We start from the raw sequence: 11,529 nt of genomic DNA, 5'->3' as shown, positions 1-11,529 counted from the left end.
GGTGATTTTCTTCAAAGCCTTTGTTAAACACAGAGCAATGAGGGGCAAGGTGATGCCAGGCCTTCCCGTGTCTCTTCAGGCGCTTCCTTGGGCATGGCATGACCTGCTCTCTGGTTTGATCAGTCTCGTGCAGAATACTCCCACAATGTGTATGATAAAATATACATATATACTCTTAAATACTGAGCGTGCATTCCTAGGGAAGGTTCATCTAGAGGATAAGTGATGTAAACTATCAGAGACTCCTGCCCGAAGTAAAGTAGAAAGACTCCCAAAAAGAACTATGGCAGCGGAGACCATGAAATACAAAAAATATTATCCAACTCTAATGCAGAAACAACATTTGATTCCCACACTGGGTACAAGGTACAGCAAATTATATAATGAAAGATCCTCACTATATTGCTAAATTCTGGTACTGAAATGAATGTAGATAAGCTGGCATGGATCTGCTTGATTTTTGTGTAGGGTCTGGGTAATGAGAATATTTGGAGCTGAGGCCCACTGAGCAATTGAAGAAGTCATCCATCCTGTTTGATTTTTCTTAATCTCAGAACATGAAATTCTCTAATAAATTGTTTAAAAGCAAGACAGAAAGCATTATGAAAGACTTATGTTTTTTTGGTTTTGGTTTTTTTTTTTTTTGCAAAGATACTGTGGTTAAAGTGATTTAAGCACTAATTTTAAGTAAGTGTTTGAAGATTTCAGGAAAACAAGACTTTAATAACCTTAAACTTAAGAAAAGATATGCCAGGCTCATTCCTTTGTGGGTGCAAGCTGTAGAACCTGTGATACTGGAGTGTATGGGGACTGCTGAATCACGGCCTGAGCCTCTGATTGATCACCTGAGGTGAGCAATAAGTCAGCCATGGGAACACAGGTGAAGGCAACTCACCTGTGCTGCTGGAAGGGGTGGAGCCTGGCTGCACCTCTCCTACACCCATTTAAAAGCTGACTGCCAGTGGGGAAGGATCTTTTCTGGAGATCCACTCCACTGGAGTTTCCCACACAAGCCCAGGTTATGGGTGAGTGTATCTATCATTTCTGTTTCCTGCTTTGGTGTAATAACATCATAGCCAAGCTCTCAGTTATACCTTAACATCTGTGTATTCGTTAATTGTACACTGCTATACCATAACATCAGTATATTCATTAATTGTACACTGGAGGTAACCAGCAACACTAATTTAAAATTTATTTCCAGTAAAAAGGTTTGTGTAAGTGCTTGATGGTTTCCAGACTGACTTGTGCTCTTCTCTATATCTGTGTTCCTTGTGTGGATCCCTGATGTGAGTCATGGCGTAAGGGCCTGAAACAAAAAACTTTGTGTTTACTGCTCAAGGAAAAAAAAAAATAAAAAATCAAAACCAAACCAAACAAACAAACAAAACCTCCGGAAAAACATCATTGGAACTTGTTTACTCCCTTCCTGTCTTAATTGCAATTTCAGTGTATTCTTCTGGTTGCATGTAATAGTGTGGAGCCAGTAGTGTACCAAAACTACATTCCTATGTGTAGGAATGAGGAATCTTTCTACCAGCCTGTCCACTGATTTACTTTTTAAAATGATTTACAGCTGCTACTGAGTTTGTCTATGTAGTTCCTTTAACACTTTAATTTACTTGTAACTTTCCAGTTATGTTGGCTTCTTAACATTGGTAAGTCTGAACTGAATCAGATTTAACCTGAAACTAAGAAAGTAAAGAGAAGGTGCAAGTCTTTAAAGGAACCATTTCAAATTTCTGCATAAAACCAAGAGAGGAGCACTTTTAGGATCTCTGCTCTGAGCAGCCATCTCTCAGTCCGTGGGTGCCTGCAGGTCCCTGGGAAGTGGATGCAGCTGCAGCATGCTCAAGGGGCTTTGCACAAGAAAGCTGGTTTTATGTCATGTAAATCTCAAGGCTGGGGAAAGTTCCCATGTCTGTCCTGCGCCACAATCCAGAATGATCAGTGATCTTTGGGACTTCCTGTGTTGACTTTTGCCTGTGTTGGTCAGAAAAGCAGGATGTTTGGGTGCAGGGCTCAGCTACCTCGAGATCCTTGGGTTTTCTTACAGGTAGGGAAACCTTGTGCTGCTTGAAGTGCCAACCTGTCAGGTATAATGATCAAAGATGAGAACTGCACTGTTTAATTTTAATATCATTACTGGGCCTTTCACTTTGTTGGCATTAACTTCTCAATTACTCAAACTGATATTTTAATAAGGCTTCTTACCAGTTGTGCTAGTGACTGAGTGCTCTGGGGGATGACCCGTTTGTTTGAACGGACTTGAAAGGAAACTCTCTTTCTTTTGAGTTGGGAACTGGGAGGAATGGGACCCGTCAAAGGTATTTGTGGTGTGATAGCTCTGCTGCTAGAGAACAAAACGGTAAAATGCTCCTGAGAGGGATTATATGGGATAGTTTTGGGGTTTTTTTTCTTTAAAAGGGAGTTGAGTTTTAATTTCAAGTCTTTCATGTCTTGCTTTGGAGTGGTGATTTGATGTAAATTGCATAAAAGACCTTTACTGAGGAAGTTCATATTGTAGCTGGATGAGGTTCGGTAACTATCCTTTCTGAATTAAAATATTATTTATGTAAATATATTAATATTATGTAGATATTCTAATATCTGCATAAATATAGTTCTAGGATTAGACACTTTTTACAGCCCTGCCAGCTGTAATAATAGTTCCAAGTAAAACATCTCCCTAACTATATATTTGAGAGCTGCTTTATTATCCCTCTCTGTATGTGTGCTGTACTTGTGACTACTTTTGTTCTTGACCATTAGTTTTGTTTTCCTAGAGCTGCTAGTTAGTGATCAAAAAGGAAAGCTGTTACAATTTCAGATATTCATTTTTTTTATTATGAGTAAATCCCAAAGGCAGCATTATTACATCCTTAGCAAACACATACAGTTCCCACTAAATGCAGGTCTCTGGTTGCCTAGCAGCTAGAAAGGGCCACTCTGGCCAGATCCAAGTGAAAGCAAGGTGAATAAATAAAAGGTTTTGGCTTCAGGTGAGAGTGTGAAAGATTTTTTTTTTCTTTTCCTTCTGCACATTTTGGTGTCTATTGCTGGTAAGTAATGATAACAGCAGAACTTTAGAGCAATGTAGTGCTGAGGGGACAAAGTCTGGTGCTTCACGCTGGCTCAATTTAGGTTAATTCCATGAGCTCCTGGGATAGTAGTGCAGATTTATTAATGGAGAATCAGTGTCAATGTTGAGCCCCAAACACCTGCACACCATGCCACTCTAGGCATAGCATGGTGTATGATTTGTGTGAGGAATTTCATTGCACTTTGTTGTACTTCTGTATGGTACCCTACACAAGTCTCATTTTTGTTGCGTGTGCTATAAATATAAATGGGATTAATAAAAAACATAACTAAATACAGACTTTAGCAGCTGGTATCACAGTTGAAATTATTTGCAGCCCCCTTCTTAAGCAATTTCAGGCTAAATTTAACTTCATATTGAAAGGCAAAAGAGATGTTGTCAGAGACAACACTGGTCCCTTTCAAATAAGTCTATGATTTTATGATACAGACTACAGTATGATTTTTTTTTTTTAAGGTGCTGCTTATCAGACTTAAACTACTAGGATGAGTACAACTTTTTCTTTCCCGTTAACAAAACTATTTCTATGGCTTAATTGCTGAAACCTGTAGGGGTCTGAGATGCTGGGGTGGATGTCTGGGATGTGTGCCACGGCTCTGGGGCACAGCTGGGAAGAGGGTACAAAGCATCATTGCTCGGTTTTTGTGGGAAGAAAACAGAAATATGGAACAGAAATACCAACAGAAATATGGCAACTGCTAATTATGCTGCTTGGCAGTTACCATTACAACACAGGAAAGTGTAAGCCAAAATAAACGCCAAGCTGTGCAGCCATCTCCAAGGCAAATACGCAGTGTTTTAAAAAAGCTTTTTGTGTCAGTTGTTGCCTGGATGACAGGATGTTGCTGTGCAGCTCTACTCACAGGATAGAGATTCTAAAAAGTAACGCTGGTAACGAGGTTCATTTTTTCACTTAAAGGAGGTAAATTTAGAATGCCATCGTACTTGATTGTAAATTTTAATGTTAATTGCACACTTAAGCAAAAGCTAATTATGCATTTCAGATGAGAGAATCATCTATTCCCCTGGCATCCTATTTCCATCTCGTTTTTGATAAGTTCCTTAATAGTACTGACTTTAAACTCTAGTGCTTGCACAAAGCTTGTTTCTAAAAAAAGATGAGCTCTGTAATTTTAATGTATAGATGGAATAGTGAAGGGTGTCTCTAGAGATCTAATGAGCCTGATTCTGCTTAGTGGGTTCACAGCTGTTGTGAGATCCTCTGTTTTTACTCATAAGACAAAAACTAAAATGGATGAAGTTATGGTAGTGAAAAAACATGTTCCTCCTTGTAAGGGAGGCGAGGATTGTATCGTATCTGCAGCACTGGGGGCTTAATGGTCCCAAGAAGAAAAATCATCTTTGCTGAGTGGCCATGAAGCACTGCTTCTGATGTTAAAACACAGTGTAGAATATCTGACCAGAGAAGAGGTACTGAAAGTGTAATTCAAACCAAGGTCTTGGTTATATCTCAGTAGTGATGCTCCTGCTTTGGGAAGGACTTGATGCTCATGCCACGCTGAATGTTCTTTAGGCTTAAATTTAAAACAGTGCTAAAAGGGAGAGATGGAAAAATGTAGGAATAAAAACCTCCGTAGTTCATTTTTCTACTCGCTTAAAAAGGAATAAAGTCTTCCTGCTATTGTTTTTAGAGGCTCTTGAATTTGCTTAACAGCCTAAGCTTGCTGAGCGGGGCATTCCTACGTTGGCATTTAAAGAGTTAGCTCTTCAGGTTTATTTCTGCTTACAGTTAATCACCTCGCTCCCATTGTTATCTCATTAGATCTCTGTGTTACAGCGAAGGCCAAATTCATCTTCAATCTGAGCTCTGGTACACTGGAGTTATTTTACAGTGTTTGATTTCATCTCATTGCAGGGCATAATATGTTTGTGTGCTACACCTTCGCAGAGTTATCAGGAATATGGAGTATTTGACCCTGTTTGGTGCCTTTCAGGAAAATGAAAGTTACAGTACTGCATTCAGAGGTACTGTGCTGTATCCAACTGCAGATGGTCCAAACTTTTAGCTCTTTCATATAGAAAAGGGGCTGATGTCAACTTCTTGCCCTAGGGGAAAAGCTTTGTTTGGGAAATCTCAGATGGAGTTCTTCAGTGTTGAAAGGACGGAAGTATTTCTGGCCCCCTGACCTTCTACATGTAATGCATTTTACAGCAGAAATCAGAAGAGAGATTTTGATGCCTTCCAGTAGAATGAGTTGTCATTTTACAAGGGAGTTAGACTTGTGTGACTCAAAATGTTTTCCTGTGGTCCCTGTCTGGTCAGAATCACTGTTGTTATAATGCTATCTAAAAGATAAAACTGAAATAATGACTAGATACATCCTATGTTTAAATATGCTTGGTTACATTGTGATTGGTTACAAGACAGAGCTGTGGATGGAAGTTGGCTTTTCATAGTGCTTGCATCAAGTAAGCACATACTTAACCTGTGTCATGTTTTTGGTCAACAGAGAAAATGCAGCTATTTATTGAACTTAGTCACATTTGTACCTTTCATGCATTGTGTTGTCTACTGTAACACTTATGAGTAGGCTGAAAGGCTGAATTTAGAGTCAAAAACAGTGAACTTGACCACAGGATCTGGTTTTGAGGTGGGAGCAGTTGTAGTCTGTAGTACAAGTGGAGTACTTGCCATCTAACAGTGGGAACTTTTTCAGTTATTTTCTGCTGTCTAGCTCTTTAACATCATTCTGACTCATTAAACAGCATGAAAGCTTCCAGATATTGACCACTGTTTTTCTGTACTTCTATCAACAAGGACTATGCTTAGTCATGGGGAGGGAAGGTCATATGCATAACCCTGAAGCATCTGTTGAATTATTGGAAAGAGGAATGAGCGAATGATCCTTCCAGCACGAGGAAAATGGTAATGTTATTCCTTATCCACAACATAAAATCATCTGCTATTGTCTTTTCTTTAAACAAATGGGTCCCCAGAACACTCCTGCATGATAACTGTAGTTAAGTTGTGTGCTGAAGCTCCAGCATTGCTGGAGGTCCTCAAGACTGCTGTGTGTGGTGGTGTCAGAGGGCAGCAGTGTCATGCTGTGACATTCTGATGCTGACTTTGCTACTGATATGCTTGAAACTGAAACAGGGGAGGTCAGGAGAGTTTGAAACTTGGGGCAAGCAGCTGTGAGTGCAGCACATAGAGCACAGTAGCTTCTAACATGCATTTCTGAAATAACCTAATGTGATGTAAGGCTCAAATGATTGAGGAGGCTCAAACATGAGAAGCATGTTATTTTCAGGAGTATCAGTGGCACTGTTGTCTCAGCTGGCTGCTTGCTCTGTGCCAGTGCTGGAGGGTAAAGTCATGGAGGGAGAGCAGTGTGTGTAGATGTGTGCATGCACATGTGTTACTGGTGTCTATCAAGTGATACTGTCTCTGCTTTTCTTCTAGCCAGAGTGCTAAAATAAGAGAAAACATAAAGGGGATCTGTGCACCAGGCAGGTTATTCACTCTAATGCTGCTTTTGCGTGGCTTGTACAAAGATGCAGCTGCTGCTTTCTCTCTGTTGCTCTGCAGATGGGTGATAAGGCTGTTCTGAAGGTACCAGGTGTTTGAGTGCCATGGTAACAGCATGGTGCTCTGAGCTCTGCTGAGTGCCTACGGTGCAGAGCTGCTCAGCTTCCTGTGCTGAATGGTGGTGAGCTGCTTGGAGGCGGCGTTGGGAGTCCTTGGGAATTCCTTTGCCCAGTTGTCTGCAGGTCCATTTTAAATTTTTTTCTAATTTATTTGTCTTTGAAAGAGAGAAGAAAGAAATAACTCCCATTAAGTGTAATTGGAATTGTTTTTATTACTATTTTAATTCTAGAGCTGTTCTGCATTATTGGAAGGCAAAAAAAACCCAAAAAGCTTTCCCACTGGAGTTACCACCAAAATCTAAATTGCTTCCTTGCTGTGCATTTTACCTTCATGCTGTATGCTCTTCTGTATCACTTATCCTGTAGTTTTCACTTGGCTCTGCATTATGCAGAAGTCAGCACCTTTGTAAAGACTTCTGCATTAACTGTAAGGATAGATCTGGCAGAGTACAGCTGTAACAGAATTTGATATAGTTGAATTGTGCAGAGGAGTGAACAAGAGGAGGTGAGGAAAAGATAGAAAGTTGATTTATGTGTTTTCTATTTAGAAAAGTAGCATTCTGGCCGTGAGATAGCATGCAGTCAGTTTGCAGAATCATAGTATCATAGAATGGTTTGGGTTGGAAGGGACCTTTAAGCTCATCTAGTTCCAACCCCCTGCTGCAGGCAGGGATACCTCCCTTAGACCTGGTTGCTCAAAGTCCCATCCAACCTGGCCTTGAATGCTTCTGGGGCGGGAGTGTCCACAGCCTCACTGGGCAGCCTGTGCCAGAGTCTCAATACTCTCTCACTCAGTTGATGCACTTGAATACAGAATAACAGTGGTGGAAATTCATAGCCAGGCAGAACTGATCAAAGATTGCATTTGAGACTCTCCTGCATAAAAGGGTGTGATGGACCTTAACCTGTATACTTCTCTGTATCACTCCCAGTCCTTGCTGGCTTGTGAAGCTGCTGTTACTGCTTTCTGCTGCTTGAAGCACTGCAGACTGTCCCTTCGGCACAGCCATGGGGCAGGTTCCAGTTGGCAACGGGATGAATGCTGAGTGCCGAACTCAGTCCTGTTATGTATCTAGCTTATTTCCATGTTATTTGAAGGTGCCCGAGACTGAAGGTTTGTGTTGCGTGTTGGAAATGTGTTCCTTCCGAAAGCACTGATTCCAAGAACTGTGGGAACTTGTTTGGTAGATTGCAGGCAGTGCAGAAAGCTCAGTATGGCTGGGCTCCGTGGGCAGGAAGCTGCAGACCAACCCTTCTGTGACAGCCTGAAAGCCACGCGGGCTGCAGCCATGCAAAGCTGTCTGTGTCAGGGCATTGTGCTTCCTGGGAAGGTGAACACACGTTTGGCAGAGCTCTTCAGCCTGTTTCTATACACCCTTCCTGACCAAATCCTGTCTTGGCTTGTTTACCTAACTGTGAAACTTTGTGTAAAGCACAGAGGGACTCTTCTGGGTTGGCTGATAACAGGAACTCAGTGCCACCAAATGAGTGGTATTTCTATACTAGTGCTCATAGTCAACTGCTGTGCTGTAATTATGTCACAGCTAAAAATCCCTGCTTGTTTAAGGCTTGTAATCCTTAGCTAAAACGTGTCTCATCTTTTTAAGAACGCCCTTCATCTTGAAAACAGTATGCAGGAAAAATCATTGCTGCAAAGATATTAAACGAAGTAAATTTGTGGTGAGTGCTTAGTCTTCCCTGAGGCTTCAGGGTTTGGAAGTTGAAAATGAATCATTTCTTTTTGCTTGTGCTGGTTAACCATTTATCCAGGGGATAAGGAAGATGTTCTGCTTCTGTGATATGCTTGCTGTTGTTCTGATTTGCGTGTACCATGTTCTCTACTGTAGCATGTTCAAAGCTGTGGCTGTCATTCTGAAGTCTTGGAGATTCATGAAATTATTTCAGGTTTTCTACTAAAATTCTAATCTAAATAATAATGCATGAGAATGATGTCATTATTCTATTGAGAAGCTACAGGATATCCTGTAGGGAACAAATCCAAAAGAAGTCATCCACACCACTGTGGATGGCAAAACTAATTTGAATAATCTTTCACCTAAGTGCAAAAATGATACTGATTTTTCTGGCAATTTGCTTTTTAATGGCTGTGAGATAAACCCAGTGACATCCGCACCACACATTGGCTCAGAGTCGCTCAGTAGCTCTCCCCCCCCTTAGCTCCCATCATAGCTTTATTTTCCACTGACAAGATGTTCATACGTTCTAGTACTGAAAGTATTAAACACATGTATCCCTTTTGCTCCCACTGGAGTTTTCAGAGCTTTCTGGAATGGCAGCCATTCCTCGTGTCTGAGAATGTGTCCTCCAAACAGAAGGTATTATGTTATCCTGTAACTGCAAGAGGGTCAGCGCAGTTGCTTTGGTGATTAAAAGCAGCATTGTGTGCTTTTTTCCTCTTAAAAGAACAACTCTTTATCACCTAAAGGCAAAGAGGTAGTACGTGTTTTGTTGATTATAATGTCAGAAACTATCTTGTTTTTTTTTTTTTTAGCTCTTGTCTGCATGTCCAAGAAGCATTGCAGCATTCTTAGTTTTTTTTTAAATATTTTTTTGTGAAGTGTGAATAAATCCAGGATATCATATTTGCTAAATATTCTGGCGCTGTCACTGGGAAATATGAGAAGTGAGGGATTTTCACTTCTAATTTATCCACTTTTTTATGGATAGAATAAATTTGATATGAATTTAATTGCCTTCATACCTCAGGTGAGTTGTGTTTGTTCCATGAAAATCTGATTGCTCAATGAAGTATTTGTTCAAAATGGTCCCTCAAAGGGAGATGCTGAGTGACTTTTTCAGTCATGACTCACTGAATCTCCCATTTTTAAATGAAAAGATTCCCATGACATGTTAATTTTAAGATCTGATTTATTAAATTCTTGATTAATAACAATAAAAATGTTAATTTGAGTGTGTGTCAAGACCTGAGGGATTAGTGTAACTGATATTCTCTTTATGGGAAAAGAAGTGTAGTTCAGTTTCCACCAGAGATGTCAGAGTGGAAGTACTGCAGCACGTTGTGTCCCTGTGAGGTGCAATGAAGAATGCATCTCCCTGTCAGCATGGTTCTTCCTGTCATTCAAAGGATACAGAGCACCTATCTATCTACAGAGGAAAGGGCAGGTGTTTACTAGAATGGAATCTGTTTGCATCTTTATCTCCTACCTCTTCTCAAAAATGAGCTCAAGTTCGCACTTCTGCACAGCACAGATAGCTCTCTGGATTCATGCTTGCAGGTTGGAGCTGCTTCCAGCAGTGAATTCTGGCTGCAGAAGTGCTTTCCCTCAGAGGCAGAGGTGTGCTCTCTGCTGAGAGGCTTGATTCTCTGGTTCTCTCCTCGTCCCAAAGTATTGCCCAGCCATCATTGCTGCAGAAATCCTGGGTGTCTAACATTTTATGATTGGCATCTTAATTCACTGAGTATTGAATAGAAAAGAAAATTATGTCTTTGTTTCGTTGACTATTGATAGAGAAAATTGCAATTCTTAATTTTACAGCACTCCTCTTGCTAAATATAGTACCCGACTATATTTTCTTTGCTCTCTTTACTATTATTTTACTATATTAAATGCAATCTTTTCTCCCTTTTGGATTTCTTTCCATTTTTGTACCCCGAAGCTTTAGACATCAAGTTTTGTGAGTCATAAATGTTCTGAGACATCAAATTAAGTAGAAACTGGAGAATGAGTTCACAAAAGGTTGTGAATGTTGCTGACGTCAATCTCAGATTGGAATAAGAAAGAAGATATAGCTGATGGATCTTGTGAGCAAGACTGCAAGGGCAGTTATGCTAATTCTGGTGTTGGAACAGAAATTGTGTTTTTATAAATGAAGGCAATAGCCCCAACTGAAGCTCTAACAGGCATTCATTGTAGTAACTAGATGATCTTGAGCTTTCATACTTTACAATGAAATTTGCCTTCAGCAGTTTCAAACAGAATTGCTTCCAAATGACTAAAATGAATGGCAGCATGCTTTCTACTTCCTCAACTTATAATACAGTTGAGTTTTCCAGCTTTAATTTTGCAGAATTCCTTACAGGATATCCTTTAAAGGAAAGTATGATTTTTAAAAATTTTTTTAATGAACAGAAAACTCTGAATGTGTTTGGAGATTTTACTTGACTGTATAGGAGAACTTTGTGAAAGTAAGGAGGAGTCATAAACATCAATGTGTCTTGAGAATTTCTCAATAGCATGGAAGATTTAACTTCTAGAAAGTAGATGCATGCAGATTGTGCATCCATATTAGTTTGATATTATTGAAGCTTTCCAAAGGTGTAATGAGAAGGGAGCAAAAGGTGACAAGAAAAAGGATATTTTCCTTGTGGTAACCACACTTAAGTCGTTTGCTGTTAGTTATCACTGCAGAATTTGTGTATGCATTTTTGGGCATTAATGAATATGGCAGTTCAGAGTTGACAGGCAGCTCACCTACTTACTGAATGCTGTATCCTAAGAAGTTAACTTAGGACAAAATGTACTTTTATGCTGAAGCTGAGAAGACTGCAGGGCAGGGGAAGAAGGTCTGGCTCTTAAAAGCCTGTGCACAACATCCTGTGAACAGAAGTGCCAAAGAACAGCGGCTCCAGCTCCTCAGAAGGTGTAGGGATGAGTGGGCCTGTTTCACAAAACTGGATGTTCCTCATCTCCAGACAAAGGCTCCTGCGGGGAGGGGACCCCCATCAATTTGCAGTCCTCCTCCTTCCATAATTCCATAGATACCACTGAAAGAGAAATGTTACTTTTTGTGAAGATAGTTTGACTGAAAAGCAAGTAGGGCATGAGAGTCTGCCT

General features: G+C 40.3%; 1 protein-coding gene across 1 annotated transcript in view; it reads left to right on the top strand.

The window, feature by feature from the left end:
• The first annotated feature begins 979 nt into the window (after nt 1-979).
• LOC100544297 (ras-related protein Rab-3B-like) overlaps nt 980-11,529 on the top strand; it is a 36,418-nt gene continuing 25,868 nt past the window's right edge. The window contains exon 1 of the mRNA XM_031554912.1: nt 980-1,025. The gene's annotated coding sequence lies outside the window, so the exon portion shown is untranslated. The remainder of the gene's footprint in view (nt 1,026-11,529) is intronic.

Source organism: Meleagris gallopavo, chromosome 10 (genome assembly GCF_000146605.3).
Source record: "Meleagris gallopavo isolate NT-WF06-2002-E0010 breed Aviagen turkey brand Nicholas breeding stock chromosome 10, Turkey_5.1, whole genome shotgun sequence".
NCBI lineage: Eukaryota > Metazoa > Chordata > Aves > Galliformes > Phasianidae > Meleagris > Meleagris gallopavo.
Note: the sequence above shows the minus strand (reverse complement) of the source record. Positions and strands in the feature narration are given on the sequence as shown.